The sequence below is a fragment of the Bos indicus x Bos taurus genome, chromosome 15 (genome assembly GCF_003369695.1).
Source record: "Bos indicus x Bos taurus breed Angus x Brahman F1 hybrid chromosome 15, Bos_hybrid_MaternalHap_v2.0, whole genome shotgun sequence".
In the NCBI taxonomy this organism is placed as follows: domain Eukaryota; kingdom Metazoa; phylum Chordata; class Mammalia; order Artiodactyla; family Bovidae; genus Bos; species Bos indicus x Bos taurus.
In genome coordinates, this window is record NC_040090.1 from 38,534,849 (window position 1) to 38,547,049 (window position 12,201).

Genomic DNA, 12,201 nt, shown 5'->3' on the forward strand with positions numbered 1-12,201 from the left:
TGATCTATTGATGAAGTAGATATTAGGGCGGAGCCAAGCAATACCCTTGGAGTTGACATCTAATAAAACTCAAACTTTCAGTCCTTATAAGAAGATCACAAGCAACCAGGAGCTCATGAGAATATAGAAGGACACTTCTAAGGACTGACTCTGAATTAATGCAAAGGCCACAGAGACCGCCAGTTACCCCACCCGTGGTGATGTCTTTGGGTGTCCTGGTGCTGAGTGGGGCCTGGAACTGAAAGAGTATTATCAGCTGCAGTGGTGGGTAGATATGTTATTAATCTACATGTATTCTCAATATCTGCATTTGTTTAAGTACTCTGGGATCTAGGCTTGAGAGACATCCATAACCCTAAGGCTGTCATTTATCCCAAACATTAAAAGGTCAACAGAGTCCTAATCCTCTGTGTACCAGAACTGCCTTTCTTCTGTAAGCTGCCTCCGGATCCCAGAGGATTCTTGAACCAATATGCTTATGTTAGTTTGCCCCCAAAGAAACACACTGGAGACATGCCCAATGAATGTTGATGGTGGCTTTTGTCAGGGTTCATACCTTATCCAAAGGTGGAAAATGTATTCTGAAGTGAACCACTCCCTGCTGCTGCTGCTGCTACTAAGTCACTTCAGTCATGTCCAACTCTGCGACCCCATAGATGGCAGCCCAGCAGGCTCCTGCATCCCTGGGATTCTCCAGGCAAGAATACTGGAGTGGGTTGCCATTTCCTTTTCCAATGCATGAAAGCAAAAAGTGAAAATGAAGTCGCTCAGTCATGTCTGACTCTTCGTGACCCCATGGACTGCAGCCCACCAGGTTCCTCCATCCCTGGGATTTTCCAGGCAAGAGTACTGGAGTGGGGTGCCATCGCCTTCTCCGGAACCCCTCCCTAAAATGAGTTAATAAATGTGAAAAATTATTGTGTGTTCATTTGTTCATCCTTTATACCACAAAACTTAAGACAAATCCCTACAGAAGTAATTGATAGGATTCTCCACAAGTTGTCTTTTATTTATATGAATTTTCCGAACAAAAGCAAAACACTCCAAATATAAATTCTTGAGGTACATAGTTCAGTCATTCATCAAAGCAATGATATGTTTAATATAATGGATTACGACATTCTCATTTTAGGCATTCTGAGTCTAATAGTTTACCTTTTTTATAAGCTATTTTATTTTGGGTAATTGAAAGATAAAAGTACTGTTTTCATTTTTTATCTTTTTTTCTCAGGAAAATGCTTATTTTACCTCCTAGATCTCTAAGCTTTCCAAAAAATAAAAGATATGTATACTAAGTTAAACATACTTAGCTTCAAAGAAAACCATAGATTTAATAAGTGAATTTAGATACACTATATACATCCCACTTCCCTCAAAAAAATACCTTGAACAAGTGGGAATATGTTTCTAGATGAGAAGATTATTGTAGAGATGTTGAATCTCCCCACATTAAACTATTAAATTTTAATTAAACATTTCATTGGGAAGATTTCTTTCACAAAGTGATGTAAGGTTCATTTTGTAGAAGTAACACATTAAAATAACTATAAACTTTTTATTAAAGAGAAGCGATAATAGGAACCTTAGTATATCATAAATTATCACTTCACATTGGTGTGGGGAAAAAAAACTAGTTAATATTACATAGTATGGTACTAACCTAGGAATTGAAATCTCTGGAACAGAACTGTAACTAGACCTAGATGTTTGTAAGAATTTAGTATATCATAAATTATCACTTCACATTGGTGTGGAAAAAAAACTAATATTACATTTTTATCATGCAGGTACATTCATTAGATGAATTTATAATGTAGGTTGATATTTACTAAAAGCAAAAATTAAAAGTTGAACATCAGTGAAAGCTGGTCTAAAAAGTGAACTGTCAATTCATGAAAAAAGGATAACCAGTAAACAGGGGATATACTGTTTTTACTAATAATAAAAACAGCATTTGGTGCTCATAACATGAAAGGAATAGTAAAGCTTAATTTTAACAGGATTGTCAAGAAATGGCAACTATAACCATTGGCATAATGGTTAACCAAATGGCAACTAATAACCACTGACTTACTAGCTTTTCTGGATAGCCAATTTGACAACGTGTATGAAGAACCTTTAAAAAGAATACATTGAAGGGAACAGGTCAGGAGTTAAGGATTCAGGAACCTCAAGAATTCGTGACTTTCCCTAGAGGGCAGGCAGCACAGGATCACAATCTACAACAGGAAAGCACAGAAGAGTTGCAGAAAGGACCAGGCATCCAGCCTATAAAGTAAGGGAGTAAGCAGAGCTCAACCTGAGATAGCAAAAAAACAAGCATGATTCAAGAGCCACCTGACTCAGCAACAGCAGCAACAATCAGTGAGGGACTAGGTCAGAGATGAGCTGGGGGTGAGCACATCACACGGGTTCTCTGATATCTACTTAAATGTAACAGTAATCACTTAAATATTTGTCCATCTGCTTCATATTTAGGGAGCTGTGATCAAGTTTTCATTGGCACAGATTGCTCTGGATCAGAACACTGATAACTCCTACCTTCCCATAACTTATTTTAGTAATTATGATCCTTTGTCTCTAACACATGCCCACTATCTGTCATCTGCCTCTCTTGAATTATATGATTACCATTAAGATCAAGAAACCCATTTCCTTTGCAGCAGTTTTCACCATCATCTCTAGCTTAGACTGCAAAACTCTTCAAGAATGTCTTTACACCTTTTTCAAAACATCTCTTATCTTTGGAGAAGAGAGTAATAATCCATTACAACATTCCATCACCCTGTACCTCTGAACACTGTTCCCTATGGTATTTGAGAAGTTATTAGAAGTAGGCCCAGTTTGATTCCAGGTTTTAATTAACCAGTTTAACAGAATAGGTTGTTTTCTTGTGTTTAAAGTAACACATTAAACTCCGGGCCCCAGATGTTTGCACCCATGACAGTGAATTCATTCCAAGTGTAATTTACATTTGGTCCATCTTAGAATCTATTCCCACAATTTCTCTCATGGCTTTTGCTAAAACAGAGATCTTGCAGTTTTTACAGTGCTAACAACAGGTATCTCTAGGATCTGGGAATGCTCACATTTTTTTCTATTAGGGCTAAGTTGAGATCTAAGTCTCATTATGGGCCTGGAGCCAGTGACAGTGGTAGGGGTGAGTAGTGGAGAGGTGTGGTATCAGCTTGTGAGGCAAATGCTCCAGGTGTAGTCAGGAGTAAGCTTGAATCGTCTGGAGGTGTGACATGCTCAAATAAGTAGATAAAGGATACTGTTTCATCCGAAGAGAGGTTCTGAGGAATGGGGTGGCCGTGTTAGCCTCATTGGTGTCTACCCAAGTGCCTTCCATTGTTCTTCACCAGTTTTCTTAACCGTATCTCATACCAAGTTCTGAATTTAATTGGTACTGCAATTCTGCAACCATTTCAATCAGAGTGGGGTTCAATCCTTAGTCATATTTGCCTTGCACTTGTTGAAAATCGGAACTACTTCAAAATTTCCATAGGGTCCTTCTGGTGATCCTCTTCTGGGTCTGAATTGTATGCTCACAGCTCTTGGTTGCTCCTGTTCTCTGTGTTTATTCTCTAAGGTGACTGAAAATCCAGACGGCTCCACATCTTTAAAATCATTATTTTCACCATAGCAACTAAATGCCATGGCCACTTGATCTCTTAACACCTTGCCCTCACCTGCACTTTTATTCACTTCTACCACTAGTGATAATTGGAGAAATCTCTATGCCCTAAAATTATTTTCCTCCCAGCAAGGAGGTTATCTCTGTGCTGCTCCTAGCAGCCCAATGAACCCCATTTAAAGGATCTGTTTTGTATGTCCACATTGGTCCCAGTAAATATTTCAGTCTGGGTCCTAGCCGGAAACAGATTCTAATTTTAGAATAATTTGATGACAGTTTGACAATATAGGACTATTTAGGAGGTATGGACAGAGTTTAGGGAAACCCCAAGAAATAGGGGAATATTCCAGGGGTAGTAACAGGGGGATATCTTATCGCTAGGCCTGCCTGAAGAGGCAACAGCAAGGAGAAGCTAGAAGGAGGTCATGTAAAGAAGGCACTTTGGTAAGAAATGTGACTTCAGATCTAGAAAAGTAGCCTGTCAAAATCAACCCTCCAGTCTGTCAGGGCTCCCCACTGGCCAAGCCTAGTCAAAGCTGGAGTCCTAGGGGAACCATTTAGGTCAGTCTTCTCATGTTAGAGAAGGATAAAGAGTGGATTTAGAAAGATTAAGCTAGAGATGATGGTGAAAACTGCTGCAAAGGAAATGGGTTTCTTGATCTTAATGGTAATCATATAATTCAAGAGAGGCAGATGACAGATAGTGGGCATGTGTTAGAGACAAATGGAAGACATCCTGGCAATGGACAGGATCCAAAATGATCTGATGAGAGACTTTTAGTGGACCTCAGTCTTTTCTTGATATATCTGTGATATCTATAGGGTGACCAGATCTCCTTGGAGTGGCTTCTGTACCCAATTAGATTATCTGTAGCATAAATAGAAGTGTTTTTGTTTTTGAGATATAGTTGACGTATAACAGCTTCAGGTGTACAACATGATGGTTCATTATTTGTATATATTGTGATGACCACAAGCAGACTAGTTAACATTTGTCACTGCACGTAACAAATTTTTTTTTTCTTATAATGAGGATTTTTAAAATTTACTCCTAGAAACCTTGAAATACACAATACAGTATTATTAACTATAGTCTGTTCATACTGTACATTATATCCCCAAGACTTATTTATAACTGGAAGTTTGTGCCTTTTAACCACATTCATTCATTTCATCCATTCCCTGCTCCCTGACTCCTAATAACCACCAATCTGTTCTCTGTGAGTTTGTGGAGTTTTGTTGTTGTTTAGGGGTGGTTAAATTTTTTTTTTTTTTAGGATTCCATATATGAGTGATATCATACAGTATTTGTCTTTCTGTGTCTAACTTACTTACCTTATCATAATGCCTTCCCAGGTGGTGCTGGTGGTAAAGAACCCCTCTGCCAGTGCAGATGATATAAGAGACATGGGTTCAGTCTCTGGCTTGGGAAGATCCCCTGGAGAAGGAAATGGCAACCTGCTCCAATATTCTTGCCTGGAAAATTCCACGGCTAGGGAAGCCTGGTGGGCTATAGTCAGTGGGGTTGCAAAGAGTTGGACACGACTGAGCGCTCACACACAGTGCCATCAAGATCCATCTGTGTGGTTGCAAATGGCAAGATTTCCTTCTTTATGGCCGAATAATATTCCATTATGTATAAATATACATACCACATTGGACACTTAGGTTGCTTCCATGTCTTGAGTATTGTAAGTAAAGTTGCTGTGAATATGGGAGTGCAGGTATCTTTCTGATTTAGTGTTTTGTTTTTTGGCTAAATACCCAGAAGTGGAATTGCTGAATCATACAGTAGTTCTATTTGTAATTTTTTGAGGAACCTCCATATTGTTGTCCAACAGTAATGGCTGTACCTATTTACATTCCCACCAGCAGTGCACAAGGGCTCCCTTTTGTCCACATCCTTGCTAATTCTTGTTATTTCTTGTCTTTTAGATAGCCATTCTAATAGATGTGAGGTGGTATCTCATTGTGGTTTTGAGGACATTTCCTTGATGATTAGTGATGTTAAGCACCTTTTCATGTACCTTTTAGCCATCCATTTGTCATCTTTGGAAAAACGTCTGTTCCAATCCTGTTTTTTCATTAGATTGTTTTTTGCTACTGAGTTGTGTTTATGTATTTTTGATATTAACCCCTTATCAGATATACTTTTTTTTTTACAATTATTGTCTCCCATTTGGTAGGTTGCCTTTTCATTTTGTTGATGGCTTCCTTGGCTGGGCAGAAGCTTTTTTAGTTTGATGTAGTCTCACTTGTTTATTTCTGCTTTTGCTGCCTCTGCTTCTAGTGTCAAATCCAAAAAATCATCTTTCAATAAGTCAGATAAAACTGTGAGATGCTTAAAGTATACATCCTGGTGATTTGCTACCTGTACATTGTGAAAGGATTCCTCCCATCTAGTTAGTTAACACATCATCTCCAGGCCAGCCAAACTGCTTGAAGGTGTTGTCCATACTGGCTCTGGACTGATGATTCCACTAACATATACCAGTATTTTTTTCAAGTTTATATGTTTCTTTGAATTAAAAAAAAAGTATTTCTATTGTTCACACTAAATTATGACTGGATTATGAACAGTGGTCCTGGTATCTTCATGAGTGAGTGTGAAAGTTGCTCAGTTGTGTCTGACTCTTTGCGACCCCATGGACTATACAGTTGATGGAATTCTCCAGGCCAGAATACTGGAGTGGGTAGCCTTCCCCTTCTCCAGGGGATCTTCCCAACCCAGGGATTGAACCCAGGTCTCCCACATTGCAGGCAGATTCTTTACCAGCTGAGCCACAAGGGAAGCCCAATTATCTTCATAGATGTGATCTTTAAAGTTAGTAATTTACCAATACCAGTTGTGCTCTGTCAGTTTTCTCTTAGAACTCTTTGATATCCATGTTGACTTCTCTTGCTCTTATTACTTCATTTTGATGCAGTAATGGCTGAAATTGGTTATTTCTTACAAGAAAGATTTACTTTTGTTTGTCAGAGATAACTAGGTTACCGTTCTAGCAAGTGAAGAAAATCATAAGCGATACCACTTACTAAATATATCTGACAATGAGTTTAGTGACTAAAAAAAAGTTTCTGAGGAAAATATGTAGGATTTGTATTTTGATACTCACTTTTCAATGAAAATTTTTATAAAACACCTACATCTCCTAATATAGTCTTAAGAGATGGAAAGTCAAACTTCTAGGTTTTAATTCTCAATTTGCCACTTCGTTGTTGTTGACTGAGCCACTTCAGTTGCTCAGTCATGTCTGACTCTCCGTGACCCCATGGACTGCAGCACACCAGGCATCCCTGTCCTTCACCATATCCCGGAGTTTGCGCAAACTCACGTCCTTTGAGTCGGTGATGCCGTCCAACCATCTTGTCCTCTGTTGTCTTCCTTTCCTTCTGCCTTCAGTCTTTGCCAGCATCAAAGTCTTTTCCAATGACTTGGCTCTTCGCATCAAGTGGCCAAAGTATTAGAACTTTTTGTCCCATAACCAGTTATTTAACTTGGGATTCTAATTTTTATTTGAAAGGGGATAGTGGGTCTACATTTTGCTTGTTATATAGCTCAAATGGAATAATATTATTATTTATTATGTAAGTACAGGAATTACAAATAAAATGCAGATATATCATTTTTAGCAGTGTTTGACTCATTGTAAATGCTAAAAAGTCACAGCCATTATAGATGTTAATCATTGACCAAAGAAGCAACAGCCTGGCTCAAAATTGTTTAACAGTCAACCCTCTAAAATATCAAATGCAATAAACAATAAATTCTAGCTCCAGGGACGAAGGATTCCTCAACTTATGTGTTCAGATTTTCTAAGAGTGAAATTTATTCTTCTCTGGGAGAACCTTTAGCCCTAGAATTCATCACTGATACAGCAATTCACTTTTGAGAGGGATAGATCCCACTCTGCCCCCACTATTTACTTTAGTATATTTTCAGCTGTGAAATGGTTTTTTTTTTTTTTTTTCCAGAAGGAGAGAGGCTTACCTTTACTTTTCCTATCTATCACTGAACTAGAAAAGGAAGGTAACAACTCTTGGAGACCTATTCAGAGATGAATATCAACTATGGAAAAATCCATTCAAAAATCCTATGCCTGTGGCAGTACTCTCAATAAAGTGTGTCTGTGTTTACACATTCAGACTTTATTTTTGGGGCTCCAAAATCACTGCAGATGGTGACTACAGCCATGAAATTAAAAGATGCTTACTCCTTGGAAGGAAAGTTATGACCAACCTAAGTAGCATATTAAAAAGCAGAGATACTACTTTGCCAACAAAGGTCCGTCTAGTCAAGGCTATAGTTTTTCCAGTGGTCATATATGGATGTGAGAGAAAGCTGAGTGCCGAAGAATTGATGCTTTTAAACTATAGCGTTGGAGAAGACTCTTGAGAGTCCCTTGGACTGCAAGGAGATCCAACCAGTCCATTCTAAAGGAGACCAGTCCTGGGTGTTCATTGGAAGGACTGATGCTGAGGGTGAAACTCCAATACTTTGGCCACCTCATGCAAAGAGTTGACTCATTGGAAAAGACCCTGATGCTGGGAGGGATTGGGGGCAGGAGGAGAAGGGGATGACAGAAGATGAGATGGTTGGATGGCATCACCGACTGGATGCACATGAGTTTGGGTGGACTCCGGGAGTTGGTGATGGACAGGGAGGCCTGGCGTGCTGCGATTCATGGGGTCGCAGAGTCGGATACGACTGAGCAACTAAACTGAACTGAATGTTTACACATGTGAATCCAGGCTTACCAAGGATAGCAGATACTGACTAGATCAAAGAAATTGTTTTAAAAACAAGAAAAACCAGCAGAAACTAACACATGGGAGCATACTCATCTGTTGTCTGACAGTCGGAAAGTGGGCATTGATAAGGATCTGCCCAGGTGGAAGACAACAGGAAAGCAAAGGGGCCTTTTGCCCATTGGAAGATAAAACCAGCTATCTGGTCTAATAATAAAATACAGGCATACCTTGGAGATACTGTGGGTTCGGTTTCAGACCACCTCAATAAAGCAAAAACTGTGGTAAAGCAAGTCATTTTTTATTTTTTGGTTTCTCAGTTCATACAGAAGTCATGTTTACACTGTACTATAGTCTATTAAGCGTACAACAGCATTATTTCTTTAAAAAATGTATATAACCTTAATTTAAAAATAGTTTATTGCTAAAAAATGCTAACCATCATCTTACAATGCAGGGTTGCCACAAACCTTCAATTTGTAAACAATTAAAAAAAACCCAAACCTCAACGTCTGTGAAGAACAGTTAAGGGAGGTATGCCTGTATGCACGTCATAGAGGAAATCGTAACTAAAAAGCACAAGAGATAAAAGGGTTGAGGGAAGAAAAGGAAGAGGCTATTAGATTAAACTTCCCAGAATAACAGGATTTTCCTTTGTGTTTTCATGGATACAAAATGGTAATATCTCAGTGGTTTTGATTTCTGAATGAAAATGTGTAATCCCTTGGAATTAAAAAAATCTAAATCAATATTCTGCATCAGCTACTATTTGATTCTTTGATCCTAAAATAATTCCTTCATGTTCACTATTTAGTGAATACAAAAATGGAGAGAGAAAGTGGACATGAGGACAACCTGCACAGTGATTTGCTTGATGCTGTTTTAAAGTTTTATTTCTTCTCAACTGCATTATGAATATAAAAAATGCTGTAGTTTAAAGAGGAGGAGAGTTTTTAAGTCAGGTTTTTCTTCCTATGACTCAGTTTTCATACAAAAGGAACTGGAAATACAGGCTTCCTTGGTGGTTTAGACAATAAAGAATCTGCCTGCAATGCAGGAGACCTGGGCTTGATCTCTGGGTGGGAAAGATCCCCTGGAGAAAGGAATGGCTATCCACTCCAGTATTCTTGCCTGGAGAATTCCATGGACAGAGCAGCCTGGTGGCCTGTGGGGTCACAAAGAGTCAGATGTGACTGTGCAACTAACATTTTAACTTTTTGTGGGGCACCTGTAAAGACTTTAATGGATTCTTGGCTCCTAAACCCCCAAAATTCTTTTCCTCTCAATAGACTTGAAATCATTCAAAGATGTGAAGTTAATTAAGATGATGTCTCTTTAACAGTATCCACCCCTAAAACATTTATAGTATGTCAACACTGTGCTAGAAGTTGGAGACCCTCCAGGAACTCATAATACCTATATAGATGGTACTGTACAAATGATGTGACAGCACAGGATTCCAGAGACCAGATTTGGCTAAGTTTAAGCCTCCACCTTGGGGACAAGATCTTTGAGATGACTCTGAAACTGCATTTCAGCATGAAGAAAAGCTAAACTCATTTTTTAGTGACTGTGTTTTCCAGTTTTACTCTGGTAGGCATACTAATGAAGTGAAAAATAAATTCAACTTTTATAAAAGGAAACTGCTTCCTATTATAAAAACTCATTGACACCTCCTGGTTGTCATGTCTACTATATGGCCTCATGACCTCCATGCTTGCTCCTTCTTTGATAGCAGCTGGCTGTATACATCATGTAATTTCATTATTCCATTTCTTTACCAAATTATATTTCTGCTTCCTATCTTTTAACCCAATAACTGAATATATAAAATCATTATAGAAATTACCTAAAGTAATAGAAAACTTGATACATGAGCACATTTATGGTAGTTCAATTCATGATATAAAAATTAAAAATGTAAATCCCTGATAATATAATTACGTATTATGACACAGTCACACAATGGGATATGTAGCCACTATTTACATTTTAAATTTTATGTAAAAAAGTTTATATGAATCTAAGACACCAATAAAAATATAAAAGATACAGAAAAACATGAACATTAAGAACCACAATTCAGCCTATCAAACTAATAACATTTTTGTATATTTCCAATATTCTCTCCATGAAAATATAAATATATATTTATATATAAATAGAATCCTCTCCTATATAGAGTTCTATATGTATCTTGTACTTTTTCTCTTAATACCATAAGTATATCCTTATCCTTACAACATTCTTGGAAAATATAAGTTTTAATGACTGCATAATATTACATCATGTAGATGCATCATAATTTGACCTTTCATCTATTTTGGGGGGGGAGGACAGCATAAAAATATTTTTGTGAATATCTTGAACACTTATCTGTGTGTGTGTTCTAATGTAGTTCAGAATGCTTGGCCCAGACTCACCACTTTCTGGAGAAACCTAATTGAACATCAGTGCTAATCACAATTATATACCTTATCAGTTCTTCCCTGGGCATGTTTGAAAACACCAGAGTTAACATCTGAACAAAGCTAGCCAAACCAAAGGCTTACCTACTAGCCTATGGTTTGGCCCAGACTAAAAGACTTGTCAGGAGGTAGTAATTGTAAGTTGAGCCAATCATCTCCTTGCCACTCAGAAATCTGGAGACCAGAAGGAAGTTATAAGTTAGTGGTGGGCAAAAAAATTGAAAAAATATATGTATATTCAAGGGTGTGGTGCGATTATAAGCATGCACAGAGTGAGTAAACAGGAAGTCAGTCTGTAGAGGAGTGGATAACCAAAGAGAAACAAAAAGAAGTTCTTGAAAGAGTAGCCTCATTGTCTAATGGCTTTCTAGAGCAAGTTCTTACATTTAAGCTTCTGTCCCTGTGGGTTTTGTTGTTTTGGTGAGATTCAGAAACATAATGTTATATAACACTTTTTGTATGAAATAAGTAGAGCTTTGCTCTTTGCAAATAGGATTTCCCTAATAGTAGGTAACTATTTCCATAGAATATATGCCTAGATATGAAATCACTGTAGGAGAATGAGTAATAATGATTTTAAGGCTTATGATTCACCAAATAGCTTTTCCAAAGTCTATCAATTTACTCTCAACATAAGCAGTATATAAGTATCAATCATTCTGTACTCACTGAAAATAGCTTTTATAATTTTTGTTAATTTAAAAAATGGTATTTCGTTGCTTTAAGGGGCTTCCCAGATGGCGCTAATGGTAAAGAATCCACCTGCCAATGCAGGAGACAAAAAGAGACATGGGTTTGATCTCTGGGTTGGGAAGATCTCCTGGAAAAGGAAATGGCAACCTGCTCCAGTAATCTTGCCTGGAAAATTCCATGGACAGAAGAGCCTGGTAGGCTACAGTCCATGGGGTTGCAAAACGCTGGAGATGACTGAGTGCACATATACACATCGCTTTAATCTGTTGATGTCCTGTGCCATTTTTTAAGCTAGCTGTCCATCTTTTATATTAATTTTATAAATTAAGCTTATAACTACCATAATCATAGCAAATATTTTCCCTGTTGTTTTAACTCCTGTATGTTCTTAACCTGTAGTTTAAAATTTGTTAATGTGGTCAGATTTCTGAGTTCCATTTCATCAAAGTTTAAAAAAGTGTGTGTTTTCAACTATACAAAACACACTTCAGTGAATTATAAATAGTTTGTTTAAAGTGATAGGAAAGTGAAAGTGAAGTCACTCAGTCGTGTCCGACTCTTTGCAGCCCCATGAACTGTAGGCTTCTCCGTCCATGGGATTTTCCAGGCAAGAAGACTGGAGTGGGTTGCCATTTCCTTCTCCAGGGGATCTTC